General features: G+C 43.5%; 1 protein-coding gene across 2 annotated transcripts in view; it reads left to right on the top strand.

Moving 5' to 3' along the window:
* Nucleotides 1-720: 720 nt before the first annotated feature.
* PTN (pleiotrophin) overlaps nt 721-13477 on the top strand; it is a 72519-nt gene continuing 59762 nt past the window's right edge. For both annotated transcript variants that reach the window (XM_050907594.1, XM_050907588.1), the window contains exon 1: nt 721-851. The gene's annotated coding sequence lies outside the window, so the exon portion shown is untranslated. The remainder of the gene's footprint in view (nt 852-13477) is intronic.

Below are 13477 nucleotides of genomic sequence, written 5' to 3'. Positions count from 1 at the left end.
GTGTGTTCCCCCTCCCCAGCAGTATTTTCAGTCCGACATTGCCCCTGTCTAAGGGGCAAGCGGGAAGTCAGCGAGGCTAAAGTTAAAGCTTCCCCAAACTCCACCAGCCAAAGGCTACCCGGGCAAAAGCTGTGGATGTTCGTGCCTGGAAAGGCAGCTGAAGCCCCAGCGAGCCCCCGCACCCGCCGAGGGCTACCGCGAGGTGCGCCCCCCCGCCCTCGGCTTCCCCCCCCTCAGCGGCCACGGGTGCCGTGAGGAAGAGGAGGGGAAGTTGCTTGGGCTTAAAAGCCCGTTACCGGCCCGCGGGCCAGCCCCGCCGCAGCGGGGGCCGCGCCGCCCCGCCGGGCTCTCCCTCGGCGTCGGGCGCACCGGGAGCTGCCGCCGAGCCCCGTCCGCCGAGCGGAGCGCCCCCGGCCCGCCCCCTCCCCACCCCCCCCCGGCCCCCCGGCGGCGGGGGGCGAGGCTGCCCCACGGGTGACCCGCCCGGCGGGCGCGCCCCCACCGCATCACATGAGGGGGGCAGCGCGGCCGCTCGCTCTGCCCCGGCGCCCGCCTGCCTCCCGCCGCTCGCCGCCTGGCTGCAGCCCGGGCTGTGCTGAGTCAAAGCGCGGATCAGGTTCCCTGCCTCCAGTATAAAAATCTCGGCGAGGGAGCTCCGGCGGGAGAGAGAGACGGGGCGCGGGAGGAGCGGCGCGTGAGGCGGCGGCCGGTGAGCCCGTCCGTGGGGAAGCGAAGGGACGCGCTGCGGCGGCAGCAGCAGCAGCAGCAGCAGCAGCAGCAGGCGCTGCTCACCGGGGACGCCCGCGGCTCGCCCCTCTCCGCTGCGGGAGAAGAGCTTTTTGCCGCCCGAAGTAAGTCCGAGGGGGCGGCGGGGGCTCCTGGGGTCCGCCCGAGGGATGGTGCCCGCCGCACTCGCTCCCCCAGGGGGAGGGTGGGAAGCGCTTCCCACCTCCCTGCCCCGGCTCCAGGGGACTTGCCCCAGCGGGGCTCCGCAGCCCCGGCCCCACTTCGCCTCCTCTCGCCGCCCGGCGGGTGCCGGGGAGAGGGGCCGTGGGCTTAGGTGGGAGCCCGGACCCAGCGGCGTGGTGGGAAGCACCTGCGGCCCCGGAGACACCTGCCCCAGGGGCAGGCGGGGGGCGAGGTCTGGGGGTGCCCGGGAGCAGGAACGGGGTGGCGGGGGCGCCGCGGTCCCCGCCGCGCTTTGCCGTGGTGCGGAGCGCTGCCGCGCCTGGCCGCCGGACGGCCGCCCCGCTCGGGGTGGCGGCGGTGGGTCGGTAAGTGGGAGCGTTAAAAAGCCAAGGCAGGGCGAGGAGGAGAGAGGTGGCGATGGGGGACGTGACCCAGCGGGGAAGGGAGGCAGGAGTCCTCGGGCTGGTCCGTTTGGAGAGGACAAAAGGGCAGCAGAGTGACCCCAGAGCGGCAAACCCCCTGCGGGTCCCTGTTGCCCTGTGCCAGGAATGTCCCGGCTGAGACTCGGGATAATGAGGTTAAATTGTACCCTCAGACCGAGCACTTTAACTGATACTTTTAGTGGGACTTTGCCTTCTTATCCCTAGTTTACTTCTGGTGGAACAACTGAATCTAGCAAGTGCTGATAGATCCGTTTAAAACTGCCGTCGTTAGTTTGTGTCTTCCATTTCCTCTGGAGGGATAGGTTGGGAGAAAATCTGAGTAAACAACGGTGAAAACACCATTTCCTCCTCTTGAGCATACACGTTATTCTGCAAATGTGTTATGGTCTCCAACATTGATGTTTCTAACTCCTTACCCTCCTTCATCCTCTCCTTTTTAAAAGTAGAGCTTTTTATAGCGGAAAGGTAGTCTTCATTCTTCGGGAGCTCATCTGCTCCTTTTACATGTTCCAGCTGGCTGTCGCGCACCTCTCTCTTCCACACTGCAGGCAGTTTGCCTTGGCGGTGAATGTCTACTGTGCATTAGCTTAGTGATACACTCTGAAGCTGGATTCTAGGATGTAAACCCTAGAGACTAGTTGGTTCTTGGGAGCATTGTGGAAATGTTTGTGACGTGCATTAAATCTTTCTCTGCGAGATAACCCTGTAGCTATGGATAGTGGTAGGTGTTTTAACTAGATCCTGTTTGCTCTAAATGACTTGTATTACAGTGAAAGAACGCTTTACCTGTGGCTCATCAACTCTTGAACTCTCTGTCCTTTCCTTGTTTTCCGTTTGGGCCTTGATTTTTTTTGAGCTTTTAGCAAAGTTCAACTTTTTGGACAAGAAATAGACTGAATCTGTAACTGCTTGTATTAGGGAGAAGGAGGGAAGGGAGGGAGAGAAAGAGAGAGAAGGGAAGGATATGGGAAAAGTTGTTATAAAGATATACTTGTCTTTTACATTTTCTGGACAGGGTGCTTGAGCTGATTTACAAAGCAAAATTTATGGTTTTTTTCCTGTGTATTTCTGTTTCCTCCCTGCAAAGAAATAAGAATTAAAAAAAAAAGAAAAAATATCTGAACTTTTGAGCAAGAGAAATGGTCCGAAGGGAAAAAGGAACGTGCATATTTGTGACAAAATTTGTTAATTTGCTGTAGTAATGAAAATTTGGAAGCGAATGGAGAGGGTACTTCATTGGAGAGAATGGACAAAAAGAAAGCAGCAACAAAAAAACCTGCTGCATAATTTAGTGACTCTTCCTAACAAGAAGGAAAGCAGGGGTTTAATATACTCCTGTCTCCAGGCTAAGCTAAACTCTTTGGTGACTTATGAAGCTTTGGATGAAATTGAAGGACAGAAACTTACTGACTTTAGCGTGCTCCAGAGCAAGCTCTTGGGTGGAAAAAAAAAGAAGCCAGCAACAAATCTTTCTTTTACAAATGGTAAGTCTTTGTTTATAGTGTAGAGGTGGCCTAAGAAAAACAGACTTTTTGCAATTATCCAGATGCCTATCACCAGTTATTTGAGATGCAGTCTGTGCCTGATACATCCTTGCCAGGAGAAGGTTGGTCTTACTATAGTCTTACAAAACGTAGTGCCACTGTCCCAGTGCCATATGCCTGTGTTCCTCTACACCCATACTGACACTGAGGACACTTTGGAGGCTTGTCTTATTCCTGACACAGCTGAACTGATGGATATTTTGTGTAGATTCATCTTTCTGTCACTGATGTGAATATTATTACTTAGCTGACTTCCAGCAGTCACGGCTCCAGCAAGGTACTTCCCTGACACGTCCTATGTTTCTTCTCGATAATTCTGGGAATGGTTGTTCCTGAGTTCTCGGATAACAATTAAAAATAGTCCTTTATAGGAGCTCTGAAAATGCACTCATTTAACTCTATTTTATTTTATTGTGTCTTTGTGGCAGGGAAGGTACGATCTATCAAGTGTTATAGCGTAACAAGTGTTTTAGTGTTACACTAGGGCATTAGGGATGGAGCTGGCATTGCTGACGAAACCTCCTGCTCTGTTCGGGCCCCCTCATTACCTACACTCCCAACCGTGGTGTTTTCTGTGGGAACTGGTCTTTAACAATGTACGCTCTGCTTCGATATTTACAACCTCTTGCTGATCAGTGTATCAAAAGCATTTTCATTTAGAGGATTCATTTCAGGACTTTAATTGAGGAAATCTCTTTGTTTCAAGCCTCTATAATAAACCATTCAAAATGCTGTCTTTGAATGAACTAGGTCACTGTAACGCATGCACACACAGAGTGATTCTCATCTGCTTAGGGTAGCCTGCACTCGGTCGAGCCATATCCCTGGTGAGCTTGTCCCTGATTTATCCTTCTTGGACTGGCTTGTTCACAGGGAGCTTATGCTGAAAATTCACTGCTGGAGGTCATTCTCCATTCTTGGCATCTCTGGCAGCCTTAAGCTTAAATTGCAGCCTCATTTTCTATCCAATCAATACCACTCTTATGTCGCTGAGTTTCCATGGTGCCCCCAATCTTCTGTCTACATATTGATGTCTGACAGCAGGAATAGCATTCTGTGTTGTTATATATACTTACTAAACCTGTCAAAACTATTTAGGGTCTGTCGTACTAATTTATATCCATATCCTGATATTATTTGTATCTGTTGAGCTTTGACTGATGGAACTCGCTGCACTAAGGAATCAGCCCCAACAATGCACTCCAGGGATGGCTCGAGATGGACGTTTTGAGAAAGAAAGGGAAAAAGACTCTCTCTTCTAGAGTAGCTGGGGTAGTCTAGAATCCTTTGAGCACAATAGAGTCATTTGAAAACATCCAAGTCTCAATGGCTCCAAGTTAATGCTTTGGAAATCATTCTCCATTGTGCGGCTCTGAATGCATAGAGGGTCCTCTCGGATGGAGCCGTGGAGAGGAAAATAGAAAAGTGGGCATTGTCAAGTGTTCAATGTGCATTTGAGGAGGGAGAGTTGGGGGAAATTTGAGTCAGTTGTCTCACATCAACTTTCTTCAGGAGAAGCACTGTGGAAAAATGAAATTAAAGGATGGAGCCATGTCTTCTGTAATGTGGATGTTTGTGTTCTACTACAGTAACCCACAGAGCATTGTAGTTGCGTAAGAAATGGTATGGCGGTGTCTCTGTGGATTGACATAGCAGCAACTAAACAAGATGTGAAAAGATGTATCTTCTGTGTGTCATTAACTTCCAAGGGACTGATGCCTGTTATTTGTGCCAACAGTAATAGACACTAAATGAAGACCAGTAGATTTCTTTTTTATTATTATTATTTCAACATGCTTTGCAAACTGTTGATCTTGTATCAGAGGTGGTCATCAGCTGGAGAAACTCTTTAATCCCACTGTCTTTAACATGAGCTTGATCCAGCCCATGAAATAAGAGTTGGCAGTCAGTATGGAATTTGCTGCTTAAAATTTTGTTTGCTCTGAGCTGCCAGAAGAACTGATTTTGTGATGCCAAGTTCATTAATACTTTTCAGACCCTCTTCAGGCTCCTACAGTCTTTTCACTAGTGAAAAGTAAGGACCTTTAAGACTTAAAAGGCCCTGTTGCAGGTGGTGTTTGCCGTAGTAGTATTAAAGTAGTTCAGTTTGTTTTCAGCAATGGCTTACCTTATCATGGTAGAAAGGGTCAGTGGGACTTTACCAAACTAGACGCTCTCTTGGCCAACATGTCTCACCTTATTTTATTCCAAGGAATAGAATCACTGAACCATTTAAAATGTCTGGCTCTACCTCCTGCAGTGGCACCATGATTTATTTTTTTTTTTAAACTTTTCTCATTTCCTTCCTTGCTTACATATGTGGGAGTGACTTTTTAAAAGCTGTAGTCATCTTGCAGACTGCTTTTTAATGTCTTTCAGACTGAAGCTTGAGAGAACACAGCTGTAGGCAGTTTCATGGGAGATGAGAAAGAGGAATGTGAATATAATAAAGAGCTAGATATATTACTGATGCAGCCAGGTGATTTCCACCCCCTCTGTCCCTCCACTCCAAAAAGCCTCTGCCCTTCCTTGCCTCCCCAGCGTAGCAGATTCTGGTTTCAATGTGGATAGCCTCTGGAGGTGAGGAGTAGAGCTGACTATGTCTGAGGCAAAATACAGTTTCGTTACATTAAGAAAAATGTATTAATATGTTAATTTGGGCCCTAGGAGCATGTTGCTTGGCAAGTGCCATTGATTGCATGGCAGCTGCAACAGAGGCGTAAAGACTTTTAGAGTAGAAGAGCATTACAGGAGTTGGAGATTTTCTGATAAAAATAGTCCCTGAAAATAAATAGTGCTTGGGGCTCCAGTCCACTGCCATTTAGTAAACTGCAAAGTTCACTTTTAAACTGGACCTTTCTCTTCTGAGGCCTGCCAGCGCTATTTCAGAGCTCATTAAATGTTTCACGAGAATGTTATAAAAAATATTCCTTCCTCATTAGTTTCTACAGAGTTCCAGCGTAGCTTGGGCCTTGTAAACGTCCCCTGTGTAGTTGTAGATGATACCATCGTCAAGCGCCTGTGGGGAGGGAAGAGAAAGAGGAGAAATTCTAATACCTCAGTCCAAATGCTTGTTTTGACACTGGTCCACAGCTAGCTAAGAGCATAAATGAAACAGAATTTTTGCCATCTTCAAACAATATTTTTGGAGCAACTCACTATCTGTACAAGTTCTCCTCCCAGGAGTAAAACCAGACAGAACAACTGGGAGGGAAGAGGAGCCTGGATGGGCTATTCTTTCTGTCAGCAAGCCTCTCTCTAAGCACCTAGGCTGATGCTCTGTTATCTTAGTGGGGCTGGTCCAGCTGGCAGTGGAGACAGGTACAGCACTAGGGATGCTGGCAACAAGGTGGAGGTAGCCTATTTCTCAGGCTTGAGTGCAAAGTTGGTCTTGATCTTCTGAGCTCATTAAGGAAGACAGACCACTCTGCTGTTGTCTTCACCATCTGACTTTGCTACCTGCATCCGCCTGTTGCCTTAGGCTGTCCCTAAGGATCAGAAAGGCAAAAACCAGGTAATTGTGCTCTATGGGTATATAAGATAGGAGGAATTCCCTGTGTATTGACACAAGCAGGATATATATAGATATCTGTGGAAGTCAGAGTGTCCCCGTCTGATTGCAACCAACGAAAATGACTGAACTGGCTTCTCAAATTCAGTTCCATTGGATATCAGGCACAAAACCTGTTTTGTTCTTGGGTTTTGTTTCTCAGAGCCATGTGAACAATGGCATTAGTTTCATAACCAACTAAAGATGATCTGACTATTGCATTTAAGGCTTCCTTGTTTCGACTGGATCACTAGTACAACAGATTTATTTATGTATTCATTTATTTTTTTAGCTATACTTCTCACACATTATGTATCTCAAAGTGCAAAAGAGCCTTAGTAGTGCAATGCAAATGTATGCGCCCATCTGTAGCCAGCAGCAGAAGGCTCACAGTCTGGAGCATCTTTGCGTCTGTGACAGGAGCATCCAAAATGTGCTTAATACTTCATGTAGGTAGTTCTCATATCAAAAACTTTGTATTTAAAAATAACTATTTTACAGATGTTTTGTCTTTTTTTTTTTACAGGTTTACAGCATGCAATCAACAGTGGGAAGAGTGACATTGGCTCAAAATGCCCATTTTAATATTTCTGTGATGCTCTTCTAGGCACTTTGTTAGATGGTAATGGATGGATCTCTTAAAGGTCTGCTGTATTTGAAAGTGATATAGGAAGGGACTTAGAAATAGCCTTGGTAGAAAGATGGCACCTCTAATATGGTGCTGTCTCTGCAGTGTTACGGCACTAAAAGGTCACAGTTTGCTTTTGGACAACTGAACTTCTTCCATTTCTATACTGAGATCTTTTTCAACTCACTTAGAATCATATTCTTCCTGTCAAGCAGAGATTAATACTAAACCAGGCACACATGGTCCAACCGTTATTCAGGCAAAATTGATGCTTCAGCAAGAGCTTCATCAAAATAAGGACTATAGAATTCAGCCTAAGATTTAGAAAGGGTACCCACCCCTTTGTTTTGATGACAAATTCTTCAAAATAAGACACAAGCGAGTTATAATGCTGGTAAATGGCTGTGACTCTTCTTGCACTTCTTGCAGCAGAATCTCATTACTTTCATTGAAAGTGCCTTTGGAGTGAAGTACCTTTTAGTAAATTAAAGATAAATCAAGCGATTGTTCTGACTCTGCCTTAATTCTGGTAGGAAAACACTTTGTTCCTTGAGTTTGAACAATAAAAATTATATGTTCAAAAGTAGCCTCCTCACCCCCACCACATTAAACAGAAATAGTTTTAACTTCTTGTTCTACCTAGGGTGGTTTCTCCTGGAAACCCAGTCTTCTATGGTAGTGGCTTAGCTTTCCTTCTGGTGCTGCCGAAAGGCCCCTGAGATGCAATGATTGCTTCCCGATAGCTTGTGCCACCAGACTGCCTGGTTGTTTGTTTGGATTGCTGCCTTCCCAGAGGTCACAAAGATGTTTTTGTTTGCGCAAGAGTCACTTGCTTTTATTAGAAGCCTGCCTGGGTACAGCTGATATGCAGTAGGGACCGAGGGGTGGAAAAAAATCAAAGGCCAACAGATAGGATTTTCAGCAATCTTCCAAGAACACGGCAAGCTTTGATTCAGGAACTTCATGTCATTTCACTTATTAAATCCTCACGTTCCTAAGCTGTCCCTTCAGCCCATGTTTCTTGTCTGATTTGCGCGTTGTCAGATGCTTTTGCTAATCTCTGTAGTTGATGTTTGCTAAAGTGATTATTTGGCGGAAGCGTGTGAGCGGGTATGTGTGTGATTGCCATTGGCATGGCAGTTAGTATGATATGGCATTAGCATACTTGCTCCGTGCTGCAGGCCTCCTCCTCTTCTATGCATACTTACACAGCAGGGAAAAAAAACCCAGCAGAAAGCCATGGGGGAGCCAGTTACTGTGCGGTGATCCTGTGGCCAGTTTGACCAAAGACCTACAGAGTTCAGAGGAGCCTAAAGGCTGCTCTCGTTTTCCTTCTATTATTAATCATAAATAGATCATCCACCAGCAGAGGATTTCTAAAGAGCTGCAGGGATTATGGGCTGCCTAAATAGGGGTATCTACATTGAATCTAATTTTCAGGAATTTCTCTGTGCTTGCAAAATAGTGTGGGAATTGTGTCTATGGGGTGATAAAGAAGAAAAGGCAAGCTCCACTCCCTTTGTGTTTGTTAGCTCAAGACCCTGTCTTTAAATGGGACATGGAGTTTAGTTTGTGTTTTGGACTCATTAATATTGAGTGGCCACTGGGATTATAGGTGTGTGTGTTTTAAGAGGTGTCAGTCTCTTCTCTGTCGCTTGTAATTTGAGCTATAGTCTTTGCATGTCTTGTGCATTGGAACAGCTTTATGGGCTATGAGTTACCTCATTGAGAACAGTGGGATTTACTTAGACAATGTAAATGTAAAAGTATACATGAAACCTTTGCTTGATCAGTGCCTTAATTTATAAGATTAGACACAGCTGAAATAAAAATCTCTGATGATACAATAGGCATTCAGGTGCATGTTGTTTATGAGTGGGTGGGGATGAAATCTCTTGTGGTAAGTTCTAGAGAAATACATTTACTGTTGGGCCTTTGGCCGCTTCACTTGATATTTTTCTGGACATCTGTTTAAGCATGAGCTGTTCCTGTATTTTTTGGTAAAATTCAAACTATTGGAGAGCTGTTTTTCTCCTCCACTTTCCAATGTAAAATTCTTCTGTCTGTCCATGTTAATAACCGTACCTTTCCAAGGCACGGTGTGGGCCAGGCATAACCCGCTTGCCAAAGCCTGTCCCTGTATGACCGTCTGGTGCTGTGGAAGTTCTGACTTTATCCTGATGAGAGGTGGAGGCTGCCATCTTCCCGCTGGGATCAGCCCTCAGTTTTACCCCTGAAGGGAGAAAACTTCTGGGCTTAATATCTGAAATGGTTTTGTAAAGCTGTCTGGAATCAGAAATGTAGGAAAGTGGGGAACACTTTCTCTCCTTATCCCTAATTACCTGCAAAATTGGTCACATCTTCACGATGAAAAAATCTGAAGTTCAAAAAGGGATGGGAATGGGAGGAAAAGTGGGTGAACTCCTTGCTCTTAAGCATAACTTTGATCTAGAGAAGTTATTTTGAGGCTGCTTTTAAAAAACATTTATAGATCCTTCTAGTATTTTGCAAGTGAGATAACATTTGCAAACACCTCTTCTTATTCGGTAGCATAATGTGCTACATGGTCCTGGCCTTTCTTTGGCTGCTTCTCTGTGCCCAAATACAGCATCTCTGCTAATTTTCACAAAGGGTGAGAGCTCTTGAGAATAGCTGGAGATTGAATACTGCCGTACAAGGAAAGGACTAAAAAGCAAAGGTGGTATATTACAGCACATATGTTGTTCATTTAATTGCTATGTACTATAGTTTAGTTTGAATTATTTATAACTATATCTACAAGGAAGCAGTCCTTTAAATAAGAACCCCTCTTTCTTGTGCTAACCACAACTGTAGGTTGAGTGGATATGGAGACTGTGTGTTTTTATAGAGAAAAAAAAATGGGATGTGTAGACACTTTGCCCTAACATTGTGCTTTACACACATACATCAAAAGTGAGTCTCTGGAGAAACTTTCCAAACGGTACGGATGTGTAGCAAAAATGTGTTACCTAACTTTAGCTTTCCAATTGCGCAACATGTACTATAAATGACAAGTTCACATCTTTCTGTATTGACACTTTCAGCATGTGCAATAAGGCTTTAATTCTAGTTGGGATTTTACCAACTGAGATTTCTCAAGTAATTGTAGGTGGGAATCTCTTGTCTTATTTAAATAGGAAATTCTGAAACAAACAAAAAACCCAAAGCAGGAGAAGTCTGTGAAGTGTAAATTATCTACGTAAAAAAAAATTGAGGTTGAAATATTTCACATAAAACTTATTGAAATGGAAATTTTTGAATTACTGAATCCAAGATTTCTGTTCAGGTCAGTGAAATTCTAGTGTGTATCTGAACACTTGCAGCACTTAATGGATATTGAGGGAATGGAAACAAGAACTTGAGCCTACATATGAGATAGATACATTGGCTACAGTAAGCTCTTCATGATGCCCTATCATGTCCAGCTGATGCTGTTCATTATGGCATTTTTATGATCACGATGTCCAAAAAAAGAGTGGTATAGTATACAGCAATGGGGAATGAGGAGCATTTTCTCAAATTTATCCTTTCCTGATCAGTTTAAATTTTTTTTCAAAGTATACCTTTGAAAATTAGAATATAATTTATAGGTACAATTTTAATAGTACATATAATTGTAATAATTGTAAACATTTGTAAACAATTGTAATAATTGTAAATCATTACAAAATTATTTGTATTACAATATTATTTCTTTACAAAATAATTGTAAACAATTGTAATAAGTTATAATTGTTATTTACAATTATTACTACTATAATTATAGAATTGAATAAAAATGGAATTTTGATTCATTTTTTCCCAGACTTGTGCATGTTCTTTTCAGTTGCTCCACAGGACATGGTGTTTGGGATTCCCCCCCCCGTATAATCATAGCTTCTGTTGCAAAAGACATTTTAGCCTTTGTTCAGTGTTAAGTAGACCCTTAGCCTAGAATAATATAGTTTTCACTGCCTGATGTAGTGTGTGATTTGTGTGAAATGAAAGGGATTTTTTTTTTTTTTTAAATCTCATTTATATCTGCCTTCTATTCCCCCAGGTTTAAAAAAGTATTCGAGGCTTAAAAACTTTTTGGAGTAGCAGAATTTACAAGCTGCGGCAGCTGATCCCAGGTGAGCTGCCCACTTCAAGCAGCCTCGCCTACTTCTCTAGTTTCCTTGATCAGATTCCTGTCCAGTCCCAGTTTTGCTGCCTTGCAAAGCTAAACTATTGAAGGCTGCTTCTGCTTCTATAGCAGAAGCTATATGAGACTGTGAAATAAGTCTGGATTTTTCTAAGACACCGATCACGCCCTGTGAGTAGCAGTCAAATTGTACAAGATATGAAAGTGGATGGAAGAGCATGGGTCAAGTTCTGTAAAACCAGGGTTATGTAGACTGCTTAAAACTCTTTGCAAGTAGCATTCATCTTCCTTATCTATCAATGTGCATAGATCTGAAATGGATTTTTCCCCGAACAGATAAACCACACCCAAGCTGTTTTGGTTTTGAAGATTTATTTCCATAACTCTGAATAGATGAGGTTTTCTTAATCTTACTCCTGAATTCCTGTGTCTCTAATGTCCTTATTTTCATAACCCCAACTTCTATTTGCTTTAATCTCTCTTCTATTTAAATAGTGTAGTAGGTCACCCTTCATAAATATTACACATTATCTCATGTTTCTTATTTTCAGTGGCCTTTTACAACCCCACGCCTAGTTCTGAATCAGCAAAGTTTCAGCTTGTTTATTTCTAAGTGTGCTCACAATTCATGCCCTTATTTTAGCGAGCACATTTAGTTGAAATTTAACCTGGCATTCTATGATTGCATTATAATTTCCATAGTCAGACTTTTTTCATGTTACAGTTTAAAATTTTAGAAGCGCTATTATAAAGTTTTGTCTAGTCTGAAATGACTCTTCCCCTAAGCACAGGGATGTGACATCTTTTGTCTCCAGAACTTTTTTGATGTCTAGAAGTTAATTCAGTAATCATTGGTATATAGTGATATGTAAGCATATATATATTTGTTCCATTAGACTTCAATGTGTCTGTGGTGAATTTTATCTGATATTTGTGTTGTCCAGTTGCCTGGGTAGTTGCAAGGACAAGGACCTCCATACTGTTGACTAATACCATTTTATATGGGCAGCACGTTTTGTTGCCTTGTTTTTCATTCTTTCTTTCAGATGCTTCATAAATGCACTTGACACACTGATCCTAGGCTGAACTTTGGGTCCTACCCCCCCTCCTTCCTTACGAAGAACTGATTATTGTTCTTAGCCTGGGATTCTCAGTTCCTTGACTAATATTTAAAGTGACAGGACCTTACCTCTTATCCCAAGATTACGAAGCTCTCCTAATAGCTTTTTTCAAAGTCTTTGAAAATCCAAACAATTTACATCTAGTGAAAAATAACCAGGATAAGTTTTTAAAGGCTTCTTGTAGATTAGCGAGGCATGATTTATCATTGTGAAAAATGTGCTTTTTTAGACTTTTCTAGTTTGTGGGGCTTCTGTTTCAGGCTAGCTGGTTTACACTTGCCTTTAACTGATTTTTCTCAGCTCTGGAAATGCAGTTTAGTGCAATCGAATTTCCTGAGTTGTTTCTTTTTTTTTTTTTTATTTACTTTATTTTATTTCCCCTAACTCTGTCTGGCAGTTCTGCCTCAAGTTCTTTACTTGTATAACCCTAGGGCATGCATCTCTCTTCCCTACTTTGAAGTGAAAACTGAAGCAGAGGAGCCATTTAACTTCTGTGCAATCTCTTTTTCTGCCCTCGTTGACTTCTCTGTGTCAGGGTAGTCTGCAGTATAGTCTGCAGGACCCACCGGCTCTCCTGGAGTTCCATTTTCCCGTGTGCTTAAGGAATGCCTTATTACTTGTCACTATGTATTTGTCTCCTTGTTCCTCAGCCTTGCTCTTGGACCTCTTAATCTCCGTTTTGCATCTCACCTGCCGAAGTTTTTCTCTCCTATTAGTTTCACTTGGGCTGGATTTCCATTTTCTTTCTCTTAAGGACACTCTGTGAGTGAATAAATTCTTAAACTATATTTGAGAAGTTGAGGGTTTTTTCTTTCTTTTTTTTTCTGAATGGCCAGGAGTATCATCAGTGATTGCGCTTTGGCATGCTTTCAGAATATCTGTGCTCATTCCTTGCATGCTTTATTAAAGGAAGGCTCGCAGGGAACAGAGAGAAGTGACTCCCAAATACTGTGCTTCTTGAAGCCTGGTTCTCTTAGGACTGGTAACGACCTCCCAATCATTGCATCCACCATAATCATGTAGTAACTTTGGGGTGAAGATTTCAAAGGATTGTGAGAGAATTCTATGTTTACATCCTATGGGAATGCATCCAAACTGTGGCAATTCTCCCTTTGGAAATTAGTCTAGAAACATAGCC

This window comes from Gymnogyps californianus, chromosome 1 (genome assembly GCF_018139145.2).
Source record: "Gymnogyps californianus isolate 813 chromosome 1, ASM1813914v2, whole genome shotgun sequence".
Taxonomy (NCBI): Eukaryota; Metazoa; Chordata; class Aves; order Accipitriformes; family Cathartidae; genus Gymnogyps; species Gymnogyps californianus.
The sequence above is the reverse complement of the archived record's forward strand: the minus strand, read 5'-3'. Positions and strand labels throughout refer to the sequence as shown.